Source organism: Oryx dammah, unplaced genomic scaffold, assembly GCF_014754425.2.
Source record: "Oryx dammah isolate SB20612 unplaced genomic scaffold, SCBI_Odam_1.1 HiC_scaffold_11, whole genome shotgun sequence".
NCBI lineage: Eukaryota > Metazoa > Chordata > Mammalia > Artiodactyla > Bovidae > Oryx > Oryx dammah.
The window spans coordinates 41,009,727-41,035,560 of NW_024070195.1; the positions used below are offsets into that span (position 1 = coordinate 41,009,727).

General features: G+C 39.6%; 1 protein-coding gene across 3 annotated transcripts in view; it reads left to right on the plus strand.

Annotated features, from left to right (window-relative positions):
• Nucleotides 1-3,927: 3,927 nt before the first annotated feature.
• The window catches only part of FKBP5 (FKBP prolyl isomerase 5), a 110,761-nt gene continuing 88,854 nt past the window's right edge, over nucleotides 3,928-25,834 (plus strand). Inside the window, exons 1-2 of one of the 3 annotated variants that reach the window (XM_040249844.1) lie at nucleotides 3,928-4,040; nucleotides 9,418-9,521. The gene's annotated coding sequence lies outside the window, so the exon portion shown is untranslated. The remainder of the gene's footprint in view (nucleotides 4,041-9,417; nucleotides 9,522-25,834) is intronic. The other 2 variants (XM_040249843.1, XM_040249845.1) reach the window with 2 other exon arrangements.

Genomic DNA, 25,834 nt, shown 5'->3' on the forward strand with positions numbered 1-25,834 from the left:
CCTAACTTGCTAGTGTTTCCCCAGGATGGGGAAACAAATGGAAATCCTTTCTTTTTCCTTCCTTCTTTTAGAAATCGTTTTATTTGTTTAGCTGCACTGCGTCTTAGTTGAGGTATGCATGCAGGGTCTTTAGTTGTGGCATGTAGAATCTTTTATTTGGGACATGTGGGCTCTAGTTTTCTGATTGGGGATCGAACTGAGGTCCCTTGCTATAGGATCTCAGAGTCACAGCCACTGGACCACTAGGGAAGTCCCTAGAAATCCTTTCTGGAGGAAGATATCATTGCTGCCTCAAATGATTTTTTAAATACAATGTCCAGAACATAACCAGATACATACGGAGATAAAACAGCACGAAGAAGAATCAGTAGGAAAAACTGACAATAAAAGTGGACCCAGGAGGATTCCAGATTGTGCCCTGCCACCCACCATGGGCACAGACCCTGAAACTACTATAATTACCATGTTTAAGGAAAGAAAAGCCAAACTTGAAAATTAACTAGGGCACTAAGAGAAAGTGACATAGCAGATCTGAAAAAGAACCAAATAGAAATTCTAGAACTAAAAAAAAAAAAAAAAAAAGAAATAGAATAACCAAATTTGAGAGCCCAATGGAGGAGAATTTTTTAAAAAGCTGAAGAGAGAATTAGTGAATTGAAAGAGAAGAAAAAAAATTAGAATAAAGTATTTAAGGACAAAAGACAGAAAAAAAAAACAGAAGAAAGGGATGCAGGGAGAAGGTATAATATCTATTTCAACTAGGAGCCCAGAAGGAAAGAGGAAAAGGTACAGAAACAGTATTTGAACATATAATGGCTCAGAGTTTTTCAAAACTGATGAAAAAGTATATAAAAGGTGATATCCATGAAATGACATACTCATCCCATGATATTGTGACTCAAAATCCTTCATTTACAAATCTGCCTTTGAGAGGATTCCGAAACCAATATGGAGGTGGCACTGTAGCTAATGGAATAGTGCCCAGGAGGGCTGAGTTCAGGTACAAACTCTGCCACCTCCTAGCTATGCCACCTGGAGAAAGTTGCCACACTTCAGTTTTCTCAACTGACAGGACCAGTAACACAAGCCTTCTCCACATTATCATTGTGAGAATGAGGGATACAATGTATGTGAACAAACCAAATGAATGCCAAATGTGTTTTTCTTATTTTGGCTGCACTATGAAGCTTCTCTGGTGGCTCAGAGCTTAAAGCGTCTGCCTCCAATGCGGGAGACCCGGGTTCGATCCCTGGGTCGGGAAGATCCCCTGGAGAAGGAAATGGCAATCCACTCCAGTATTCTTGCCTGGACAATCCCATGGACGGAGAAGTCCATGGGGTCGCAAAGAGGTGGACACGACTAAGCGACTTCACCTCACCTTACCTTATGAAGCTTCTGGGATCTTAGTTCTCTGATCAGGGAATGAATCCGCACCCTGATCAGTGAAAATTGTGGAGTTCTAACCACTGGACCACCAGGGAGTTCCCTGTGCCAAGTGCTTGAGCAGTAGCACAAGCATGGCCAGGGGCATTGACAGGGACAGGTGGGACTGACAATTTGTCCAACTGCAAAATAAAAATGTGGGCCCCTTGTTAAAAACTTATTAAGAATTTCAAGACAGCGACAGCAAAGCGTTAATCGGAACACGGGTCACAGGCCGGTGAGGCCTGCTATGGTGACAGGTTTTGCAAACTGCTCTGTGCCTGAGGAGAGGGTTGCTCACCCCACACCCGGGTGTTTGTAGCTGGGGCCCATGTTATCTTCGAATTCTGAAGGGCAGCAAAGCTCAGGGAAAATTGCAAAGCACACGTGTTTCCAAGTGCTGAGGAGGGCAAGTGCAGTGACCGGAGTGATTTTCTGAGAGAGGGTGGGGCCAGCCTGGCTGCCATCGGAACTGACTGTTCCCCCACAGACTCTGGCCTAGGGAAAAAAAAAAAAAAAAAGCCTGCAGCTGTATCTACAGGGCCTGTTGTTGTTTGCTGCGGTGTGTTACAACACAGCCTGGCAGCCTCCCGTGTCTTTCTCTCTTCCTCCGCCTGGTCCCAGGCCATGTGACATGGCCACACAGCACAGCAGATTTGACCACACAGTTCCTGCTGTTCCCTCAGTTACTAGGCTCTTCCAGGTCTGCATTCTTCTTGCTCGCTCATGCTATCCTCCCTCTCCTCCCCCCCTCCCCTCTCCCCCCCCCCCACCCCCAGAGTTTCTTTTCTTCCTCTTCCACGTCCATCAGTCTGGCAAACACCATCTCTTAATACTCTTTTACGACTCAGATCTAGCGTCACCTCTTCCATGAGGCCTTCCCTGACTCCCTCCCCCAGGAAGAGCCGATTGCCCTGCTCCTGGGAGTCCTCCGCTGGTCTCTGCATAGCCACTCCCTATGCAGGTATCTTGTCACAATCTCTGAAACATGAGGCCCACGGACATGCAATGTGGATGGCACTGTTTCTTAGGTCTGGGACAATGTCCTCTCACCTCAGTATACCGTGCACGTAGCACAGTGCTTAATTCCAGGCTGTTAAAAAGCATGTGGGTGTATGCTAAGTCGCTTCAGTTGTGTCTGAGAGAAGTTATGGACTGTGGCCTGCCAGGCTCCTCTGTCCATGGGGATTCTCCAGGCAAGAATACTGGAATGGGTTGCCATGCCCTCCTCCAGGGGATCTTCCCAACCCAGGGACTGAACCCGTGACTCTTGAAGTTCAGGCCTTGGCAGGTGGGTTCTCTCCCACTAGCACGCCACCTGAGAAGCCCCATTAAAATCACAGTAGATGCTTAAATGATTGGTGTTAGTATGCAGAATTAATGCACAAATAAACTGTTTCAGTGACACTCCTTGGCATCTGGTAAAAGGTAAGCTTCTAGGCACTGAAGCAGGGCCTTTGCCCTCATTGAGGAGGTTTCAGCGTCAACTCTAGTGGTTGGTTCTGCAGGTGGCACCTCTTGAAGGCAGGGATGGTTATTTGCAGAAGAAGCTCTTCATAAATACCTAAATGACCCTAGGTGATATAGTGTTGAGGCCAGATGTGGAGTTAGGAGACAGTTAGGTTTCCATAGGTAATTATTAAGCTCCACAGTTGTGGGACTTCAGGTTCCTGTTTCCTCAAAAATGAGGAGATTGAGCAAGCCACTCCCTAAGGCCCAGGAGCTGCTAGCTCAGTCCCCTTCATCCGAATCTTGGTTTGGCCACTTCACTCCAGGGGCCTGAGCCCGCTCCTGAAGTCCAGCTGCTCAGCAGACCTACCCGTTGGCAGGCGGCAGAGAACACAGAAATCCTCTGCTGTCTCAGTCACCTGGGATCTCATATTTGAAAGGTAGAAGACGGAGGGAAAGCCTAGTCTTAACAGTCCCTGAGTGTCCACAGGCAAGTGCTACGTGCTATGGTTTCTCCAGATGGGATTTCCCCCCCCAGTTCCAAATGGACAATACCAGTTCCCCTGGTATTGTTTCCCGGGGCTAACCTAGCTTGCTTACCTGACGCAAACAAGCCTGGCCTGCCCCTCTCCATCCCCGGATCAGGTCGGGTGGGCGGACAGGAGGGCAGAACTGTCAGAGAGAGGTCCCAATGTGAAGTCCACTAGCTTGCTTGGGCATTAGTTTCCCCGGAGGTAAGGGATGGAGTGAGGAGGCATCGTTCAGTTTCCTCCCTCTCTTCCCTACAGCGCCCACAAAGGGGCAAGGGCCAGACACGTGGGCTGGCGTGGGGGAGGCGGAGGTTACACCAAGGCGGAGGTGCAAATGGCCCGGGGCGGGGCCTTATTTGCATGGACGGCGTTCCGCCGCCAATCGGGATAGGAGGAGCGACAGCCCGCGCGTCTTTTGGGATGGACTGACAGCCCCGGGGCCCTATGGGAGGCGGGTCCTGCGGCCCGCGGGGGCGGGACTGCGCCGGGCGCTGCCCGGGGGGACTCTGGCCGCTTCGCGGGCGCTGCCAGTCTCCCGCGGCGGCGTCCGGCGCGCTGGCGGCCTGCTGGGCGGGCTGGGGGGCCGGCGGCGCGCGGCTGAGGCAGAGCGACAGAACGGGCGAGACGCCACGGCGACAGGTACCGGCGCCATGGCCACGGGGGGGATGAGGCGGGGTGGCCGCCCGGCCCCGGGAGCCGCGTTCCCTCCTTCGCGGTCCTGCCGCCGCTGTGCCGCTTCCTCACGCGGCGCCCCAGCCCGGGAACCGCGCTGCGGGGCCGGCGGGGCCGGGAAGCCTCGGAGCGGGCGCGCTGGAGGCGCCCAGGCTCCCCCGCGGGAATCCTCTGCGTCCCGCTGGGCGAGCTGGGCCGGGGCTCCCTTCGCCTCCAGGAGGCGCGGAGCCGGGCGGCCGCGGCAGCGGCTCCCCGCCCCTGCCGCGCTCTCCCTCGGGAAGACGAGGCCGGTCGCGCCCCGCTGGTCCTCACTCGGCTTTTTTTTTTTGGTTTCCCGCCCTGGGTAACAGGTCCCGGCTCCGGCTCCCGTCTCGGCGGCCCCCGACTCGCCCGCGGCCCGGCGCCCGAGAGCCAGGCGGCCCGTGAGCCGCCGCCGCCGCCGCGAGCGGGAGAGAAACTTCGGTCTCCCGGGCCCGGGCGGCGGGAGAAGTGGGCCCGCGGTGAGCCGTGCGCCGGGACGCATCGCGGCCGCGATGGAGCCTCGCTCACCTGGCGGGCCCGCCGAGGGGAGGGATAACGGAGCGTCCCGCCGCAGCCGCGGTGCCCGGCTTTCGGTCTGCGCTCCCGGGGCGGTGGGTGTAGATATGCGCGTTCGCCGTCTTTCACCTGCCGCCCCGGGAGGGGGACCAGTGACTGGGAACACGGCCTCCCCCGCCTCGACTGCCGGTAAGAGGGGACCGGGGCAGCGCCGTTCCAACAGGTGGTTAGCCCAAGTGCCAGGTGAGAGCCACTGAAAAGTTGTTTCAGGGTTCGGTAATTCAGTTCACTCCGGGGGCTTTGTAACGCCTTCTCCCATAACGATTTTTTTTTTTTTTAAAGGGTGTCTGGCCAACGTATAGGAGTCAAAAACCAGTATTGCTTGGGGTGTGGGGTGGGTGGGGAAGGTGGGGAGTGTCGCCAGCGTGTAGATTGCTTTCTTTCCATTGACTTGGCTGGGAGGAACATCTTAGTTTAAAAATCGGTTTCTGCAGTCGTGGTGAAAGCATGCATAGTAAGGTACAAGTTGTAAATGGAGAATGCAGAGCTCTAGATATCCTTCGCTGTGGTTCAGGACAGAGTGTACAACGTTTGGCCGCCATTCAGTAAATTCTGCATGAAGCAGTTTGAGCTCGTGGTTTTGGATTTACTTTACAAGAGTGGAATAAAGCTTAGCTTTGAATGGGAGCTTTCTTTGCTTCTCTGAGGGCACACAGGAGTGTTTATTTTCATTGTCTTCTCGTTTTGTTAGAGAGTAGACAAGGGAAAAGTTAAGGCATATTTTGGTTCAGTATTTTTAATAGTCTATGGGAATTTCTCCTTCACCCATTTCTTCCCTCGCCCCCCCCCCCCGCGCCCCGCATAAGAGTATTTATTTTAAACTTCGAGGGTAGAGTTGAACAACTTTTTATTCTTGTGGAAGTTTTTATGTTATACTTTCACTTATTTTCTGTTCCTCTCTCTCCCGGCTGACCTCACTTAAAATCTACAGTTATGGCCCTGACCAGTTTTAGAAAAAAAGTTTAAAAATAATATATAATTATTTTAAAATATATTATGAAGGTTTAGATAACTCAGATTTTTCTTCTTATGTGTCTTTTTTTAAATGTCTGTGCTGGATATGATTTGAATAAGAGATGTAAGGAACTTCTTAAGGACAGTTACACTTTTGATTTAATTATGTTACTTTATTAGTGCTTCATTGAGTGGTAATTTTAGTCACATGTTAATTAGTAACACCTTTGAAAGGTGCACTCTAACCAGTAGGCTAGTTGTGACTGTTCGGGATTTTTTTTTTTAATCAAAGATAGTTTTCATAAAAATTTTTTTGTTTCTTGAAAACAACAGGCTTATCTGTTGTGAGTTCTTTGTCTTTCAAACATGAACATTTTAAAATATTGGATTAGGAACTAGTGAAGTCTTCAATTTTCTGTTATTCTTGCATTGGAAAAAGAACATATTTCAGTTGTTTTGTTTCCAAAAATCTTAGCTTAGAACAATCAGTCTAAAGAAGGAAGAACATTCTCTTTCTATAGTTGTAGAAGAAATTTTTACTGTTGAAAGCTAAATTGGCTTTTCGATGCTTAGTGAAGGTAGATTGAACAGTGACTTGTTCAGAGTGGGTTTTATTCTGTATAAGTAGTTCTGAGGAATCTTATGAGACTAGGGTTATGGGTGATCTATATAATTGTTGTTTAAAGTGTATAGGAGTATATTAGTCTAACTATTGTGTATAATGAGAAGTTTTATAGTTTTTATCTTGTGATGCTTAAATGTATCACGTACCATAAATTAAAGCTATATTTCATAGTTTAATTTACAAAACATGTTTTGGGAACTTTAACTGTAAAAGTGCCTTTTAATTAAAATACTGTTTTCAAATTCAATTTTTACATGTTTTAATTACTGATTTCTGTCCACTTTTAACTTGTGGTAGACTGTATCGTAAAATGGTCAACCACATTATAGTTTCAAAATTAAATATAAGTTGAATTCTTACATCTACATAATAAATGTTGGGAGTATTTTTAAGTCACTTACCCTCAAGTGTGGCTCCTTTTGAATTTGGGGGTGGGCAAATATTTTTGATTAAACAAAGCTACAGAAAAACAGGGACACATGTGAAACAAGCTATGTTAGAGGCTAAATCACACGATACTGTTAGATAGTAATACTTGTTTATTTAACAGTAAAATTCGTGCTGTATCTGTTGTTAAGAATATTTTCTGTAGGCCTTTAGTATAATTTTTCACAATTCCTAACAAAGAATCTATATTGTACATATTTTGGCATACTGAATTCTGTACTTATTTTATGCTGAACAATTAAATTATTTATACTTTTTATAATTCCGGAACTATTTGAACTTTCTAACCTAGCTGATTAGTAATCAGATTTTGTTTTTCATTATTTTACATTCTGAACTTTTTTTAAAGTGCATTTTTAACTTCTGACATTATGCCAGGAAAATTAAAAGTTTAAGGAAAATTTACAGTCATTCGAGACTAGGTGGAAGTTGGTAGGTAAATCATATAACTTTTGATTTAAAAACAGTAGCCACTTAAGTGGGTTGTTTTTTTTTTTTTTTTTTTTGCAAAAAGATGCTTATTTGTTGTGTAAAAGATAGTTCTGCCAAATGAAACAGGTTAAAGTAATTTATAGCAGGAACTTGTGGACGTAACTAAGTTCCTAAGGATATTTCAAGTAGTATTTGAAACACTAAAATTCAAGCACTCAAATTATTTGTACCTCATTTTTGTCATGATGAGACTTGACCTGCATTCAGCTGAAACTCAAACATGTAAGGCTATAATCCTTAGATGGGGCAAGTTGGTTTTACGCTTATTTTAGTGTTCTAGCCTTTTGGAAAACAGCTAGTTAATAAGAGTGAAGGACCACCAGAGGGAGTATGGGGTCTACACATTTGATTTAATCTATTTTCTACTCTTGGTCTGGAAGAGAAACATTTTAAAAAATAGGAATAAAATTTTAGCTCTCTAAAACAGGCAAAAAGATACTGAAAGTTGGGAATTGTAGCTCTTTGGAACTGCTGTCATTTTTGTAACACTTAATCAAGGTTGTTTTTTTCTTTTTAGAAAAAGGTACAGTTACTAGAAAAATAAAAATTATGTATTTTCAAAGTGAAATAATGGGTTTTTAAGTAAACAGTTCCACATCTGTGAAAGTTATGGAACATCCGAATGCTAAGAGTGTTTTTTAAGATTAAAAATACAGTCCATTTGAGTTGTATGGTCTTGAAATTGCTCATTTTTTGGAAGGAGGAATAAAAGATGGAGAAAGATCAAAGACTAGAAGAGGGGTTTTTTCCCTTTTGTAGTTTGCAAACCTTTGCTAAAGCAGGCGATGGTAAATTTTTGGAACCATTTGTAATGTTCAGTTTGTAGTCTTGGCAGTTTATGTGTGATGTTAAATGAAGAACCACTCCTAGTCCCCTGAAAATGATCATCTGTTTGTCAAAAACAGGGTTGGGGATTTCAAATTGATCTCATCAAAAATCAGATTTATGTGTATGTTTCTCAATGTTCCTGTCTCTGGAAATTAAAGATCCTTCTAGCTGCTGAAAATTACACATGGAATTTGAAGGTCAGAATGTCTCTGTCACAGACAGTGCTGCAGTAGGTTGCTTTTTGGAATGGAGGTCTTTTTCTGAATAAGGATGGTATGGTCTTTACTCATGTTAAATATTAGCCAATGGAATTATTTCCATGTTTAACTTTTTAAAAAAAGCAAGACAATAAAATAAAATCTTGTAACCTTAACATATTTTGGATTTTAACCTCTAGCATAAAAAGATTACTTCATGATGGATGGTCATATTTAATGTTCTGAAATTCTAGTTTGGAAAGGGGATTTGTTGTGAGAAGATAGTATTTGATTGATGCAAAATAGAGTAACTTACATGGAGAGAAATTTGTTTCTCTTTTGAATTATACTTAGGTTAAAATATAATATACTTATTAAGAATTGAAATATCATCTAAACTTATTTTCATTGTGAACTTTGTAAGTTTGTTTAATATATCTTTGGGGTTATTCCTAGGTAGACCTCTCAGAGTCCATTTGTACACACACACATAAATACATACACACAGGTAGGTAGATAAATATCTATACTGTATGTATGTTCATTATATATGTAACCGTATATGTTTATTACATTATACATATAAATCATCTATATGACTTCACAGGCTTATTTATATGTGAATTCTTTTTTTTTTCAAGTGAAATCTTGCTTCATCAAGAGGAACAAAGTACATGTCCACACAGAAACTGATAAGTTCATAGAATCTTTCTTCACAATAATAATAAACTAATGACTCATATAATGACATAGAAGAATCTCAGAAATATTATTCAGAGCAAGAGAAAGCAAACACTATGTATTGTTAGATGCCATTTATAAGAAATATAAGATCAGACAAAACTTAGGTATGGTGATGGAAATCAGGAAAGCAGTTTCTGGGTAAAGGCTGTGGATAACTGGAAAGGGACAAAGGGGAACATTTTCTGTAAAGAAACTCTTCAGTTTTCAAAAAATTAATTAATTTGACTTTGCTGGGTCTTTGTTGGCGGCATGTGGGATCTAGTTCCCTGACCAGGGATCACAGCCTGGCCCCCTGCATTGGGAGAGTGGAGTCTTAGCCACTGGACCACCAGGGAAGTCCCAAAAGGGAACTTTTGAGGGTGATAGAAGTACTCTATAGCTTGGTTTGGGATTCAAGTGATGAAATTCACGTATACGCTTTCAGGGTAGTTTTTAATTTTCATATATTTTTAACTTACAGAACAGTTTCAAGACCAGTACACAGAACTTCCAGATTCGTCAGTTGGTGGTGTATTCATCTGTTCAAATTCACCAAGCCGAATACTAAGATCCGTGCATTTCATGGTATGTGACTTTTACTTTCATGAGGAAAAAAGTTATAAATATTTGTTGAAGATGAGAATGACTTTGTTATCTGAAAAAAGTGAAATACCTCAATTTGAAATATGAAAGCAGTGCTTTAGTAATAGTGTAGAAAAAGAGAATTACTGACATGTCTTTAGTCTCTACGTATATGTATCTGTGTTGCTTCTCTCTGAAGTCTCATGACAACATATTTCTGTTAGAAGAAACAGAATCCTGAAAATGATTCAAGACACAATTGCCAGCAAGGAAACTGGTTTATTTTGTTATGCTGTGTAGGTCACCTAGGGAATGAGACTGCTACCCAGTGATAGCATCCTGGGAATTAAAGGTAGTGATAATTCCTGTTAAGAGAATTGCACATCTTCAGTGTGCTAGGTTTTTCTCAAACATGTACAATCTTTTCTGTCCTAGAATTCACCAAAGAAGAGGGAAACAAATTTGGTTGTCCTTTTTGGGTGGTATTTATAATAGGGAGGAAAGAGTGGTGCTTACAAACCATATAAACTAATCTTGATCATAGGTAAGTGGTAAATCTAAATGTGAATTTGGTGCTCTGTATTAGTTTTAGTGCTGCCATAGAGTGATTTGAGTTAAACCTATTTAAGTCATATCTTAAAATATGTCAGTTGTTAAGACATTCAACTTTTTTTTCTTAACTTACTATTTTATGTAAGCTTAAATATGTTCTTCACAATTTAGGATTGGGCATTATTTATGGATATTCGCTTTTCATCCTTTTTTTTTTTCTGCATCTCCATAAGAAATTTGTTTATTTGGTTATTTGCTAGAGTGGAAGATGATTTGAAGTAACAGGAGAACTAACCAATAGGCTTAACAAATTAATCATTGATGACTGGGGATAAATACTTATGTTGCCTTTACTAACCCAAACTGTACATATATATTGTCTGTAAATTTTTTCCTTAACAAATGTAAGTTCTTTGACGAGAAAAAGGACAAACGTCGAACTCTGCCAACATGGGTAATAGGACTGACTTTCTTCATTTAGTGAACACGCTCATGTTCCTCATGTCCTTTTCTCCCTTTTATAGACACTAAATTTCACTGGTCTGTCAAGCATGAATAAAACATTATTTGAAAAGTTTTAAGAATTTTGAGTTGTCAAGCCTTAACTGCAGATAGAACTTTAAAATACTTATAGGTAGCTTTTCTTTTAGACTTATTATGAAAGTTTCAAACATACACAGAACCGGAGACACTAGTATAATGAACATCTATATACCTATTCTCCAGGTTTATTAATTATCAACAGTTCAGTTAATGTGCTTTTAAAACTGTTACATCCTCACAAATATCATAAAGCAGTAGTATTAGTTTACCAGATTTTCTTTTTTTCCCCAAAATTTTGTTGTACATAGAGAAACCTGAAAAGCGGTGTGTTTTAGCTCAGACTTAGCTTTGGACAATCAGTAATTCTGAAACCATTCTTATTCTTAGTTCCTTTCTGTCAGTTCATAGCCTGGAAAAGAAAGGTAAATTTTTTAGCTTTTTCGTTATAGTAAGTTAGTCCAAATACACTATAGAATAAAGTACTGTTCATCTGAAAAGTTAGATTATCTTCAAAATGTAGTGTCTGAGCAATCCTGTTGTTTAAATGTTTTGCTATTATTTTTTCTTTCTCTAAAAACTATGTCATTGCTGTGCTTTTTAAGGCTCCAAATGTATATCTTCTTGAGGCCTTCCAAAACTGAGGCCCAAATTTTCACCTGTGTCTTGAAACTAAGTATATTTAAATACCATCTCTGTAGCAACTGCACAGGAACACCCCCTCCCTCCGCCCCCAGTCAAAACACTTTCTTGACTTTCCTCTTTAGCTGTTCGTGACACTGTTACTCTTACTGGTCGTTTTTTTTTTCTTTTTCCTTACTCTTCCTTTACTTAAGCTCAATGAGTCACTAAATCACTTTGTTTCTAAATTTATGCTTTTTTTTCCTTTTCATTTCCACTCTAATTGTCTAATTGTCTTAATTTGCGTAGTATGTTAGCAGGAAGTTATCCTTAATCTATAAAGAACTTGATATATATCAAAATTAAGATATATTACTAAAGTAAAATAGGGCATTTTCTTCCCTTTCAGAGAAGGCTTCAGTCTTATAAGCAAACACATGATTTTTAAGGCCTAGGAAATCATTATATTTGAACCAAGGTGGTATAGATGATTTCCAAACCACTCAACCTGGTGAATGATGGCCGGCAGGGGTATAGGCCGCAGACTTCCTTAGACCACAGAAATGGCCCAAGTGAGTTCCTTCTAGCCCAGAGTGTCTGCAGGTGCTTTGCAGTGGGGGAGATACTAAGTGTATGTAACACGTTTTCAGGACGTCTTGTGCTTCTGTGGTAAAAATAAGGGATCTGTTGGTTTACCTGAAAACTCTTCTATTCCTTGTGGCAAATTTCCTGTCCAAGATAGTTCTCATCAAAAAGCCATTATGCCAAAAGTGACTTGACACTGTTATCTTATTACTTTCCCTTCTCTTTACAGGCTCCTAGAATTGAGGTTTGTCAGAAAGATAGGAACCTGAGGTTAGTTGAGAGGATGTAAAATAAAAATAGGAAAGTAAGGGATGCCTGTTGCACTTCGCATGAGCAGTAGCCAGCCTCCAGTGGTCTTGGGCCTGAGTCCTTTCTAGATGGATTGTAGCTTATCAACTTGGCTTGCCTTTGGTCAGCTTATGGAGATCTTTCTTCTTTCTGCTTTTCTGGGAATTGTTTGAATTTCCTCCTGGGGGAAATCAAGATGCAGTTTTACATTACTGACTCAGGGATGAGAGAATAAAATTTGATACTGTTTTAGATAATTCAGTATATCTGATTATTTTCTTCTGTGGGAAGTAGGAATAATACAGGGATTCTGAGAAATTAATGGTTATTAAGAGTGGAAAATGGAGGAGAAAATTATACCATTTATAGGAAGGTTAGTATGGTGGGGCTAGACCTTTGAAGAGGAGGAGTATTGCTACATAATCTTGGGCAAGTTACAGTTGTTAGGATTAGTGGGATCCTTCTCTATAGCACAGAAACTAGAGACAAGTCCTACGGTATAGGGAGTCGAGGAGTCTGAGGGAGAAGGAATGGGATGGAAGAGTTTCCAAGGATTATTTTGGTTTAAAATATAAGTTAAAGTCTTCCGGAAGTTTTGGGGATGGCAGCTCTGCCTGTGGCCTCAGAATGTGGTCCTGAGGCCCTCATGGGCTGTGAGAAGCTGTGCCTCTTAACCCTGAACGCTTGGTGTTCAGGATAGTGCTGCAGAGTAAGTGAGAGGTGAGTTGTTAGGACTGATTTTGTCTTCAGGGTGTTTTATGGTTGGGTGGAGATTAAGAGTCTGGTTAGACCCTTAGGTAAGACCATCACCGCCACTTTGTGATATGGGACAAGATACATGGCTTTTTTCTGAGCCTCAGTTTCCACATCTATAGTATTGGGAGGTGCATGCAGTATTAATTAATACCTACCTAAGGGTTGTGAGGTTTAAATGAGACAATACATACAAAGTACTTAGCCCAGAACCTGGCATATGTCTTCAGTAAATATTAAATACAATTATAATTTCACTAATAAGCAGTTTTGTGTTTGGATAATAAGTTCTGTTAGGTTCTAAGTAGTGTTGTTACAGAATAAATAAGATCCTGTCCTTAGACAAGATAGAACATGTACACAAAAGATAAGTAACAACCCAGGTGCTGTGGTAAGTGACAAATGAGTGGTGTAAAGAACTTGTGAGGCAGGAGTAATTGCTAAGCAGATGAGAATTTCAGGAAGGTGACAGAACTCTACTTGAGCTTTGTAGGACTAGTTAGCAGGTTAAGGGGACAGGCTCCTTGGAGCCAGACTGCCTGTGTTAGAATCCTGACTCTGCTACTGTATAATCTTGACCTCCTTCCTAGGATTGTTGAGAGAATTAAGTGAGTTAATACATGCCAAGTGCTTAGAACAGTGCCTCAAAAGTGGTTAGAAGACCCAGCACAACCCCCCAAAATCAGAAACAAGCCACGAAGTTAGACCATGATAAATTGTTGCTATAAATTGAGAGAGGGAGAATGCATTTCAGGTAGAACATTGAATGATAACGAAGGGGAGGTATTGTAGGTTTGTTTGAAATGATGAAGCCAAATGGATTCAAGGGAATAACCTGTGGAAAGTAGTGGGGGATTGTGTTGGGGCAGAATTATGAGTGATTAAGCCAGGGAGTATGACATTTTCTCCATATATTTTGGGGGAACTTGGGAAGATTTTGGGGGTTATTTGTAAAGCATTCTTGTGTGCTATGAATAACATTTCTAAGTCTGTGTCTCTTGCGTTTCTCACTGTCTTTCCTGATTTCAGTATAACTGAAACTGCTATTCATACTAATTTTGACAATGAAGTTCATGATCCTCTACTTTGAGCCATTATGGCTCTTTAATGTATTCATTTCTTTCTGTAAACATGTATTTTGGCTAACTTTCCCTATTTCTCTCCTTATTCTATTTGTTTACATAATGCTTATTCCTTTCCTTCAAAGTTTAGTGGGTTTCTGCTGTTTTCCACTCTGCTCTCAAAAATCCCAGTAGAGATCCTAAATCACTAAAGTCACAAGGTAGAAAGGGATAGGGCAAACCAGTGAGGAAAGTGGGGAAATATTCTCTAGTCCAGCAGTCTTATTTTACAGATGAGGACATTGAGGTCCAGAGGAAGTTACGTGAAGATCCACAACTAATAATTAGCAGCCTATACCTTTCAGAGCTAAACAAGGGCTGTTTTTTTTCAACTGTTATCCTAGTATAATTCTTAACAATCTGGGTGGGAGTTAGAGTAGTATCACTAATAATATTTCTACTAACAACTACCAGACCCCAAGGTAAGAATAATTTTACTACTAGGAATAATGTGATAATAATTCACTCTATTCTTAATGAGAAGCCTGTGATTACACTTCTTAGATTAGCATTACTATTCTTAATGTTTAAAACCAAACTCCAAAGTGTGCTTTAGAAAGAAAAGGATTTCTTTTATTTTTAAAGTTTTAAATTATAAATAGTATTATAAATAACATTCTCAAAAAAAGTGGACATTTTGTTCCTATCATGGTGAACCACAGGTTCTTTTATAGAGTGATTGATGGGCCCATAAGGTTAGCATGAAATGTTGGAAACTATTGTACTTTGACCTCACAGCCCCCAAACCTGTACTTCAGCTCGGACAGTTGTCTAAGCTTACATCATCTTCAGTCTCTTACATTTTACCATATGCCACACGTCAAGGTGAGAAACTTACTTAAGCACTGTACTCTTCCAGATCGTTTTCCTACCTAGATGTGATCTGACAGACTATATTCTATAAAGCCCTAATTTTATATAGTGTCTGGATACTCTAGTTGCTCAGTAAATGCTTTCTTCACTTTTTACAGAGCACGTAATTTTTTCTCAGTAATGTCAGTTCCTAATCTCCAAATCACTGTCATACCACTTTTCTGCTCTTGCAGTGTCTTGTTTTAACTTTGGCAAGATGCTCCTCTTGAAAACTTGTGTGATGTGCAAATACTTTTTTAGTCACTTTAAGCATAATTTTATCATAAAATTATTTCACAGCTGGTAATATTTTCATGTTCTGTATTCTTCCCCAAGATGAAAGAAAGAATAAGTGTCATGGGTTACATAAAGATGCCCCAGACTTCTCTGCTCATCCTGCCATATCCCTTAAAAAAAAAAAAAAAAAAAAGTCTTCTAACCAGATTCGTTTTTACTGAAATACTTATTTTTCTTTATCATTTTCAAACATCGTGAAGCTGAAGTGTATAGTATACAAAGAAGAACTTTGTCCGTGTCCTCAGTGCTTTGTATCAGACCCCTTAGTTGTATTGTCTAGGCTTTAGTTTCTTTTTCCTGTCTTCATTTTTCTGAGGATCTTTTTCTCTTATGATCTGCAACTTGTTTTATCTAGATGATTATTCTTTATAGCAAATTATAACTTCTATTTATGCTAATAGGAGGAAAGATAAATACTTCAAAATTAAATTTTAGATTTTTTTGATAGCTATGTGTGTGTGTAAGTTTCTCTGAGCCTCTTCAAATTATAGGAGTTTGTTTTCTGTTTTTAAATTTTTTTCTTGTAAACTGTTTTATTGTTTTAAAGAAATTTGTTAAATTATATTTTATGAGTGGTTTCTAGCCTTTGCTTCTATATACATATAAATATATAGAAGCAAAGGCTTCTATATATATATTTATAGAATATGTTCTTTATATATATATAATAGTACTATATAAATTATATTGTGTGTAATTATAATATGTGCACTGTGTATAATACTGTATTATGTATGTAATATATAGCATAAAATTGTATATGTTAATATAATTTAGCTTTGGGTATAAGCCTTCCAATTCTCGTATGATGAGAGAGAAAGGAACAATTGTTTTTTTTAACCTTTATATAAATTATTTGGCTGTCTTGCTTACTCCATTTATTATTTTCCATTTTTTATTTGTGGCTTCTGTAAGTGGAGAGCTTTAATATTATACATTCTTATAGACTGTAGTCTTTGTTACAAAATGAATTTATTTCTTTTTTCATTTTTAATATCACTTTAGATTTTCTGTTCAACTCATGGTATATTTTTGTTTATTTTTGGTTAGATTTGTCAGTTTGGGTTATAGTTCATCTTCATATTGTTTTTGTTCATTTTATTAATTTCTCCTTTAATAAACTATTTGGTATTACCATGTCCTGAATATTTTCGTGTTTGTGTGTCTATAGCTGCTAAACAAGTGTGACTGAGTTTTCCTCTTTAAGATTCCTAAGTAAATATTTTTATACCTGTTGTCTATTTTGCATCTGAAATGCTGATAACAGTAAACAAAATTTTAGTACAGTTTATGTGAGTTAATTTTTTATGACAGTTATCTAGCTTTGCCAGACCAATTTTGTTAGAAAATTGAAAACATTTAAAAATTAATAATTCTCCTAATCTAGTGTCCCTAATTTAGTAATTTGTTTTGATCCTTGTGTCATTTTACCAGTCTTTTATTTTGAGAACTCACCAGTGACTTTTTAAAAAATGAATCATGAAATGTGTGAAACAACTTTAAAGGGGAAAGTAAAGATACATTTTAGGACCTACATTTTTTGTGAATTGGATTAACAGATTATTCAGTGATGTAAAGATATGTCTTTTAAATTAAGTTTCTTCTACATTGAAAAGATTTGATATCTTGTAATTAAAATTAAAAGGCAAGCACTATTAAAAATCAGAATTCAAGCATAAAATACTTGAGAAATAATGAGCAGCATGAGAGTGGAAAGAAATCTCTAAACCAGTAATCTGAGGCAAGATATTTTCTGTATTTAAACGTTGAATTTAGCTCTGAGCCTCCTGGCAAGCAAGAGAAAAAAGAGAACAGGATGGGTTTCATCATTATTGTCTAATAAAGAAAGCTTATCAATTTTTAATGAGAGAGAAACCTTTTCTGAGTTCTAAGTTAAAAATAGAGGTTGTTATGTGAATTCTTAATAAGGAATATATTTATATTTCCATTTTTATACCTTCACTAATTACTGCTGTTGCTGTGTTAGCTGTCATATACCATTCATATGACTGTAGTTATATTTGGTCACACTAAGTTTACATCCACTTTTGTCAAAAGTGGAAATACCATGGCTAGGGTGTGTTTATATATTGCCTCTAGAATTGTGGCCATTGACGAACAGGAAACTGAAAGCTGAAAGTTCAGGAAATGTATTTAAACTTTGTGGAAAGAATGTATAGGATACTTTACTGAAATCCATGGCCGTTTGAAGACTAAAAAATTATGTGTGCATTTAGTTAGAGAATAATATTATGGATTCTTACAGTGCTGTCAGATGCTTAAATATGATAATAAATACAGTATGCACATTGTGTGCCAGGAAAATTGTGCAATGCTAGAAAAAAATGCAACGGATTATTATATGTGTTCAGCTATACTCTCAAGAAATAAAACAGCTGGCACAGCAGTCAAATTCTTCAAGGATGTCTTATTTTCAGAGAATTACAGAGTGTTGGTTTTAGTTTTAGTTCCAGGGAAGGAGAGGTCCCTGTTTTACAAGATAGTCCATTTCACTCTTAGGGAATTCTAATGGTTAAGTTTTATTTTCTCATATTGGGTTAAAGTTTATTCCCTTGTAATTTATTAGTGGACTCTATAGTTTTCTTAGTTTTGAAAAGAAAATGGTTAACTGATAAAAAAATATTTAAAATTAAAAAAATTATTTAAAAAAATGTATACATTTCAAGTGTTTGGGTTTCGTTTGTTTGTTTTAGGTATTGTGGCATTTTAGGTGCCTCAGGAAATACTAAAGGTTGGGGTCTTTATTTTTGAAGTGGTTTAGAAGATTTCTGTCACAGGACATATGATTAATGTATATGCTGGGTAACCTGTTTTCTTACTGTTTCTATACTTAGCTGTTTTAACAGGATGTGATCTATATGGTTTCAACATTCTTCTTGTTTGAAACAGCATGAAGTTTTAGTCACTTCTTAGAAATGGGAATTTTCTAATACTGTGTTGTTTTTTGTTGTTGTTGTTGTTCTATTTCAACAAAAGAGGTCGGTTATGATTCTTTCACTCCAGTTTTGTGATTTGAAGTTACAGTCACTCAAAATATTCAGGGACCACATTAAATGAGAATTCTATTTATTATAAAGTTCTTCTAGGAAATTTAGCTGTATTATATGTCAGCAATTATCATTTTAATAGCCTCATTAAAATTAGCCTTTTTCAGAATTGATTGGATTTGGATCTGTCATGTTTTTGCCTCTGAACCATTGGGATGGCCAGGGGGCTAGAAGGAGCTGACTGGTGGGACTAGGGATGGGCCTACCCTCAGGAGTGAGGAGCAGTGATTCCGTAGTGGAAAGTCCCAGAATGCTGTTTGCAGTAGAGGGTGGAATGGGCTCTAGGCTGACAAAACAGAGTCTCGACCAGGCCAGACCATACGGGGGCCTGGTATAATGAGTTAGGGGGGTGGACTTTAGGCAGTAGTTGATCTGTTTTTGTAACAAAGGGTTCTTTTCAAGAACAGCTCTTACTTTCTCCTTATTGTATAGTACATGTTTATTGTAGAAGAATTTAGTGAGTATATATAAATCCATACAGAAAAGAAAAATTTCCTATGTTTCTTCCCTTTTGAATTTTCTTAGCTAATTTCCCTTAAATTTCATTTACCATCTAAGTTACTTTTTAAAATTTATTTGAAATGGTGCTTGTTGAATTGTTCTTTCACAAAGTGTGTCTCTGATAACTTTTTCAGTTAATTGTGAAGGAGATAGGAGTTAATAACCTTTAAAGCCCTTGTTTTTGTTTGATGTAATTATTCTGTTAATTTGTATCTATTTTATGGGAAACTGTAGGTACAATTGGCACAATGAGAACACAAACCTGAAAGTCAGTGGTTCTTACAAGGCAAACAGGAAAAATGGAGCAAGGATGAGGTCCTTCTTGTTCACCATATGTCAGTATCATCACGTACAGTGCCTGACATGTAGTTAGTGTTCCATAAATAATTGTTGAATGAATGGATGAGTTTCTCATTAAGCACTTTGGGTAGCTCATATTTCCTGCAATGTAGATAATCAAGTTCAGTTACATTCATCCAAAGTTATAGAGTCTTTGCTGTGCTCAGTCCTGTTCTAAAAATGAAAGTTAAGATGATTTTTTAAAAAAGATAATGTATGTGATGTGTGCACGCACACACACACCCCATACAAAAAGTAAAACTCCCTTGTTTCTTTCTCTGAATCCCATTCTCCAGAATTTGCTACTGTTAATGACTGGTATTTTTTTCCTAGATATTTTCTTACATTTACAAATATATGTACATTTTCTTTATACAAAATAATAGTCTACATTGTTGTATAACTTGCTTTTCCCCTTCTTAAACGTCTTTCCATGTCAACTCATACGTAACAGCTCCATTTTAAAAGAATTTTAAAAAATTATTTATTTATTTGACTGCAGTGGGTGTTAGTTGTGACGTCTTTAGTTGCAGCATGCAAGCTCCTAGTTGCAGCCTGTGGTATCCAGTTCCCTGACCAGAGATTGGATCTGGGCCCCCTGCACAGGGAGTGCAGAATCCTAGCCACTGGACCACTGGGGAAGTCCTTGTAACTGCTTTTTTATTTTTAATTGCTGCATAATATTCCACTGTGGAGATGTATAATAATAGTCAAGGAAGTAGTGTGCCCACTTTTTTTTTTTTTAACCATTTCACCAATATTGTATTTAATAACCTTCCACATGTAATTTTGCTTTCTTCTGTGAGACTATCTATAGGATATTTCCTGGAAGTGCTATTGGAGGGATAAAGGATATTTGCACTTACACTCAGTTGTGTCCAACTCTTTGCGACCCCATGGACTTGAGCACGCCAGGCTTCCCTGTCCATCACCAACTCCTGGAACTTGCTCAAACTCATGTCCGTTGAGTCAGTGATGCCATCCAGCCATCTTATTCTCAGTCGTCACTTTCTCCTCCCACTTTCAATCTTTCCCAGCATCAGGGTCTTTTCCAGTGAGTCAGTTCTTCGCATCAGGTGGCCAAAGTATTGGAGTTTCAACTTCATCATTAGTCCTTCCAACGAATATTCAGGACTGGTTTCCTTTGACTGGTTTGATCTCCTTGCAGTTAAAGGGACTCTCAAAGAGTCTTCTCCAACACCACAGTTCAAAAACATCAATTCTTCGGTGCTCAGCTTTCTTCACAGTCCAACTCTCACATCCGTACATGACTACTGGAAAAACCATAGCTTTGACTTGACGGACTTTTGTTGGCAGAGTAATGCCTCTGCTTTTTAATGTGCTATCTAGGTTGGTCGTAACTTTTCTTCCAAGGAGCAAACGTCTTTTAATTTCATGGCTGCAGTCACCATTTGTAGTGATTCTGGAGCCCAAGAAATAAAGTCTGTCACTGTTTCCATTGTTTCTCCATCTATTTGCCATGAAGTGATGGGACCAGATGCCATGATCTTAGTTTTCTGAATGTTGAGTTTTAAGACTACTTTTTCACTCTCCTCTTTCACTTTCATCAAGAAGCTCTTTAGTTCTTCTTCACTTTCTGCCATAAGGGTGGTGTCATCTGCATATCTGAGGTTATTGATATTTCTCCCATCAATCTTGATTCCAGCTTGTGCTTCATCCAGCCCAGCATTTTGCATGATGTACTCTGCATATAAGTTAAATAAGCAGGGTGACAATATACAGTCTTGACGTACTCCTTTTCCTATTTGGAACCAGTGTGTTGTTCCATGTCCAGTTCTAAGTGTTGCTTCTTGACTTGCATACAGATTTCTCAGGAGGCAAGTCAGGTGGTCTGGTATTCCCATCTCTTCAAGGATTTTCCACAGTTTGTTGTGATCCACACAATCAAAGGATTTGGTGTAGTCAATAAAGCAGAAGTAGATTTTTTTCTGGAACTTTCTTGCTTTTTTGATGATCCAGCGGATCTTGGCAATTTGATCTCTGGTTCCTCTGCCTTTTCTAAATCCAGCTTAAACATCTGGAAGTTCATGGTTCACATATTGCTGAAGCCTGGCTTGAAGAATTTTGAGCATTGCTTTGCTAGTGTGTGAGATGAGTGCAATTGTGAGGTAGTTTGAACGTTCTTTAGCATTGCCTTTTTTGGAGATTGGAATGAAAACTGACCTTTTCCAGTCCTGTGGCCACTGCTGAGTTTTCCAAATTTGCTGGCATATTGAGTGCAGCACTTTTACAGCATCATCTTTTAGGATTTGAAATAGCTCAACTGGAATTCCATCACCTCCATGAGTTTTGTTCGTAGTAATGCTTCCTAAGCCTACTTGACTTCGCATTACAGGATGTCCAGCTCTAGGTGAGTGATCACACCATCGTGGTTATCTGGGTCGTGAAAATCTTTTTTGTATAGTTCTTCTGTGTGTTCTTACCACTTTTTATAGATGTTGGAAAATTCCCCCTTAAAGATAGCATACTGCTTTGCACTCATTAAGGACATGAGTTGTTATTTTCTAATAACTACATGCTTTCATTTTGTGGGCTAGAAGAGTTCAACTTCTGAAAATGAATCCTCCTTCTGGTAATTTGAGTGGTTCAGAAGATGGATTAAATCAAATATCTCCATTGCCTGGCATAAGTGGTTGAAGTCAAGTGGAAGATGGTAGCCTATAGTTTCTACAGACTTAGAGTATACATTACACTGATCCAGAGGTGAAAGATCAAAATGTTGGTTTTCAAAGGTTTTGCCTCCTTGGGATGTTCAAGCTCAACATTTACAAGTGACCGTCTGAAAGGATGGAAGGCCCTGAGTATTGGTTTGAGAAGTTTGGTTTCATTGTTCTCAGGAACTATTTTAAGTCCTTGAACTGGGGTGTGTACTGTATGAGAGAGGTTTACTGGTGGTATGTACCGAATGAATAGAAGGGAGTGAGTAGGCTGGAGGGCTGTGGTGACTCAGGAAGGAAAGGAAGAAAACCCAGAATGTGGTGATAGCTGTGGGATTGAAAAGCTAAGAGAGTAGGAAGCAACGCACAGTTGGCGGGTCCTGTTGATTCAGTGGAGAAAAGTGAAGCGTTTGAATTTGTGGAAGAACAGCCAGACAATGCAGATAATGAAGTCAATACAGAAGGGGCCAAGTTTGAAAAAGTTGATTTTCTTTTAAAAAAAATAAAAGTAGGGCTATAAAAGGGTTCTTAAGTATCTGCTGCTGCTGCTGCTAAGTCGCTTCAGTAGTGTCCGACTCTGTGCGACCCCATAGACGGCAGCCCACCAGGCTCCGCCGTCCCTGGGATTCTCCAGGCAAGAACACTGGAGTGGGTTGCCATTTCCTTCTCCAATGCATGAAAGTGAAAAGTGGAAGTGAAGTCACTCAGTAAGTGTCCAACTCTTCGTGATCCCATGGACTACAGCCTACCAGTCTCCTCCGTCCATGGGATTTTCCAGGCAAGAGTACTGGAGTGGGGTGCCATTGCCTTCTCCGATTAAGTATCTATAACCAGGCAATTCAGGAGAGATTAAAAAACTGGAGAAGGGAAGAGGGAGAAATTAACTAGATCTGGAAGTTACCTGCAGGTAAAGTTGAAATTAAGAGTGGATGAGTTCTGGGATGAAGTGGTTGACAGGGGAAAAGCTATTGATTGAAAACTACATTTTGAAAAGAGGCACTTGCAGTGATGGGCTTCCCAGATGGCTCAGTGGTGAAGCATCCGCCTGACAATGCAGGAGACGTGGGTTCCATCCCTGGATGGGGAAGATCCCCTGGAGAAGGAAATGGCAACCTACTCTTGTATTCTTGCCTGGGAGATCCCATGGACAGAGGAGCCTGCTGGTCTACAGTCCAGGGGTTGCAAAAGAGTCGGACATGACTTAGTAACTAAACAACTTGCAGTATTAGGAGATGGGATGAAAAGAGCAATCAAGAAAAGAAGTCAGTAATTTGAGAAACAGGAAAAGAATCAGGATAAATCTTATTGGGAACTCACCTTCGTTTTTTTTTAATGGCCTTATTTTTAAAATTTAATTAGTTAATTTTTTGGCTGCACTACAAGCCATGTGGGATCTTAGTTCCCAGAGCAGGGATCAAACCCCAGCCCCTGCATTGGAAATGTAGAGTCTTACCACTGGGCTACCTGGGGAGTCCCTCACCTTCATTGTTTTTCTCTACTTATGATATTGTATTTACTGGATATTTTCCAGGTAGCTGCAATGTTCTTTAAAGAAATTTTTGTTTTGTGTATTTTAAAGTTGGAGTTAGTTTTATTCCTGAAGTTGACCATTACACTTGAAAAAAGGTCTTGGAAAAGTAGTTTTGGTGTCACGTGCTATGCTCCTTCTTTGTGCAGTTTCATAAAATCTTTTCATTTTGTTTTAATATCTGTGGGTCCAACACAAGAAAAAAAATGCCAGCTTATTATTGACTGGATACAAGTCCAGATACCTTGTGCATTTTAAGTGATCATTTAAAAAATGTTTCTTGGCTTTGGAAACTCAGCTAATAACAATGATAAGAATGAGGTTTTTTTTTTTTTTTTTTGGAGGAACATAGTGTGAATTTAGAGTGTACTCTAAATGATGGAGCCTAGTCACAGGAGATAATCTAGAGTCCAAGCCAGGGCCCTGTGACTTCACCAGAGTCAGTAGGTGAAATGGTTCAGATGCAGGCTCAGGAGTCATTCTGCCTGGTTCCACTGCACACGAGCAGTATTATGCCCCTGAATTTCACCATCTGGACATGGTAATAATAGTTCGTATATCAGGGTAATTAAGAGGATCCATCCTGGAACTTACATTCTAGTAATGAGAGACTGGAAATTTTCAGATAAATACATGTGCCAGGTGGTAAGTAGAGGAAAACAATGGTAGGATTGATTGTCGTTGTTTCTTGCTCTTCTATATTGGGTAATAGGGAGGGTCTGCCTGATAAGAAAGTGTTTGAACAGAGACCTGCTGGAAGTGAGGAAGCAAACCAGAGACCAGTGAGGAAGCTGATTTGGGACAAGAGTTTCAGGTGGAGGGGACAGCAAGTGCAGAAACCCTGAGGAGTGGCCTATTGAAGGTACAGCAAGAAGGCCAGAGTCACACAGGCAGAGTGAGAGGAGGAGCAACAGGAAATAATTTCAGAGATAGCCACCGACCAGCATGGGGTTTTCCCCCTTTATTCTTACTATTTGTAAAACTCTTGATTGGCGTTTAGCTGCTTGACAATGCTGTGTTAGTTTCTGCTGTGCAGCAAAGTTAATCAGCTATGCATATGCATGTAACACCCCCCCCCTTCTTCAAATCTCCTTCCCATTTAGGTCACCACAGAGTCCTGAGTAGAGTTCCCTGTGCTAAGCAGTAGGTTCTCATTAATTACCTGTTTTATAGATAGCATCGATAGTGTACATGTAGAGTTTTAAGCATAAGAAGGATTTGGCTTTATTCTGTGTGAGATGGGAAGCCGTTGGGAGTATTACCAGAGTTCATTTTTTAAGTCAGTCTGATTGTCACTTCTTTTCTTAAAAATGCTTCAGTTCTCTACTTGCTTTGGAATAAAAGTTCAAATGCTTTCTTCTGGCACACAGGGTCCTTCATAGTCAGGCCTCTGCCCATTTAGCATCATCTGCTTCCTTCCCACATATACCCTCCACGTTAGCCAAATTGGGTTATGTGCAGTTCCCTGCATGGGTCACAGTGCTTTGTGTCTCTGTGTTCTGCACGCCGACTGTCCTGGGAGACGCTCTCGCCCTCAGCTCACGTGGTCGTGGCTCTGTTTCAGAGGGACCTCTTTGTGCTCCCAGAGCACCCTGTGCCTTGTTCTCCCACCGTCCCCTCCCCGGCCACTTTGGACTCTAGTCGCAGAGTCTTGTAATGTGCTGTGTTCTTTTACCAGCCTTGATTTGATTTCACTCTTGCCACACCCTTGCCAGTTGAAATTTTGCCCATCCTTCAAGAATCAGCTGAAACACTGCCATCTTTTCTCCCCTTTATAAACCTGCCCTCATAAATACTTTGTAGCTTTGTTATACTTAATCATAATTATCCTGAGTTAAAATGCTTCTCTGCCTTACCTCACACAGAATCCTCTGCTTGACGCATTTTTAGTTTCTGTTTAGCCCCCAGTATAGTGTCTTGCACAGATTTCACATTAAGTAGATGCTCAGGGTACGTAGGATTTATATGATAATTAGAAAAACTGTTGGGTTTCAAGCTGATAAGCTATTGGGTTTCAAAAGCAGCACAAATGAACAGTTAAAGTGAGATGCCTATTAAGAAAACAAATTTATTATAAGATAATGTTGATGATGGCATGGTTACTCTGATTCTCTCATATAGTTTCTACTGCCAAAAATTCGTGCACTCCTTTTAATATGTGTAGTTTGGCAGGATGTATTCAGACATAAATGTCCATGACCCCTTCTGGAAATCATCTTCAGAAAATAATGCAGACTAGAATAACAATTACAATAGCTACCTCTGCCACTAATGTTGAAAGTTTACTGTGTGACAGGTACCATGTAAAGCCCTTTACACACATTACTTTATTTCTCAGAATCCAAAGAGGTATAGATGCTAGTAATCTCATGTCATGTATGGGGAAATTGAGGCACAAAGAAGTTAACTGACTTGCTGCTACGTTGTCAAGCCAAGATTCCTACAAACAGAATTCATACCCCTAATTGTATAATGTGATAAAAGCCTAGGCACAAAACTATTCACAGCAGTTTTACATAGAGTAGATAAATTGGAAGCAATGTATGTAATTAATTATGGTTCATCCATTCAATAGATTAATCTTTTAATAGCT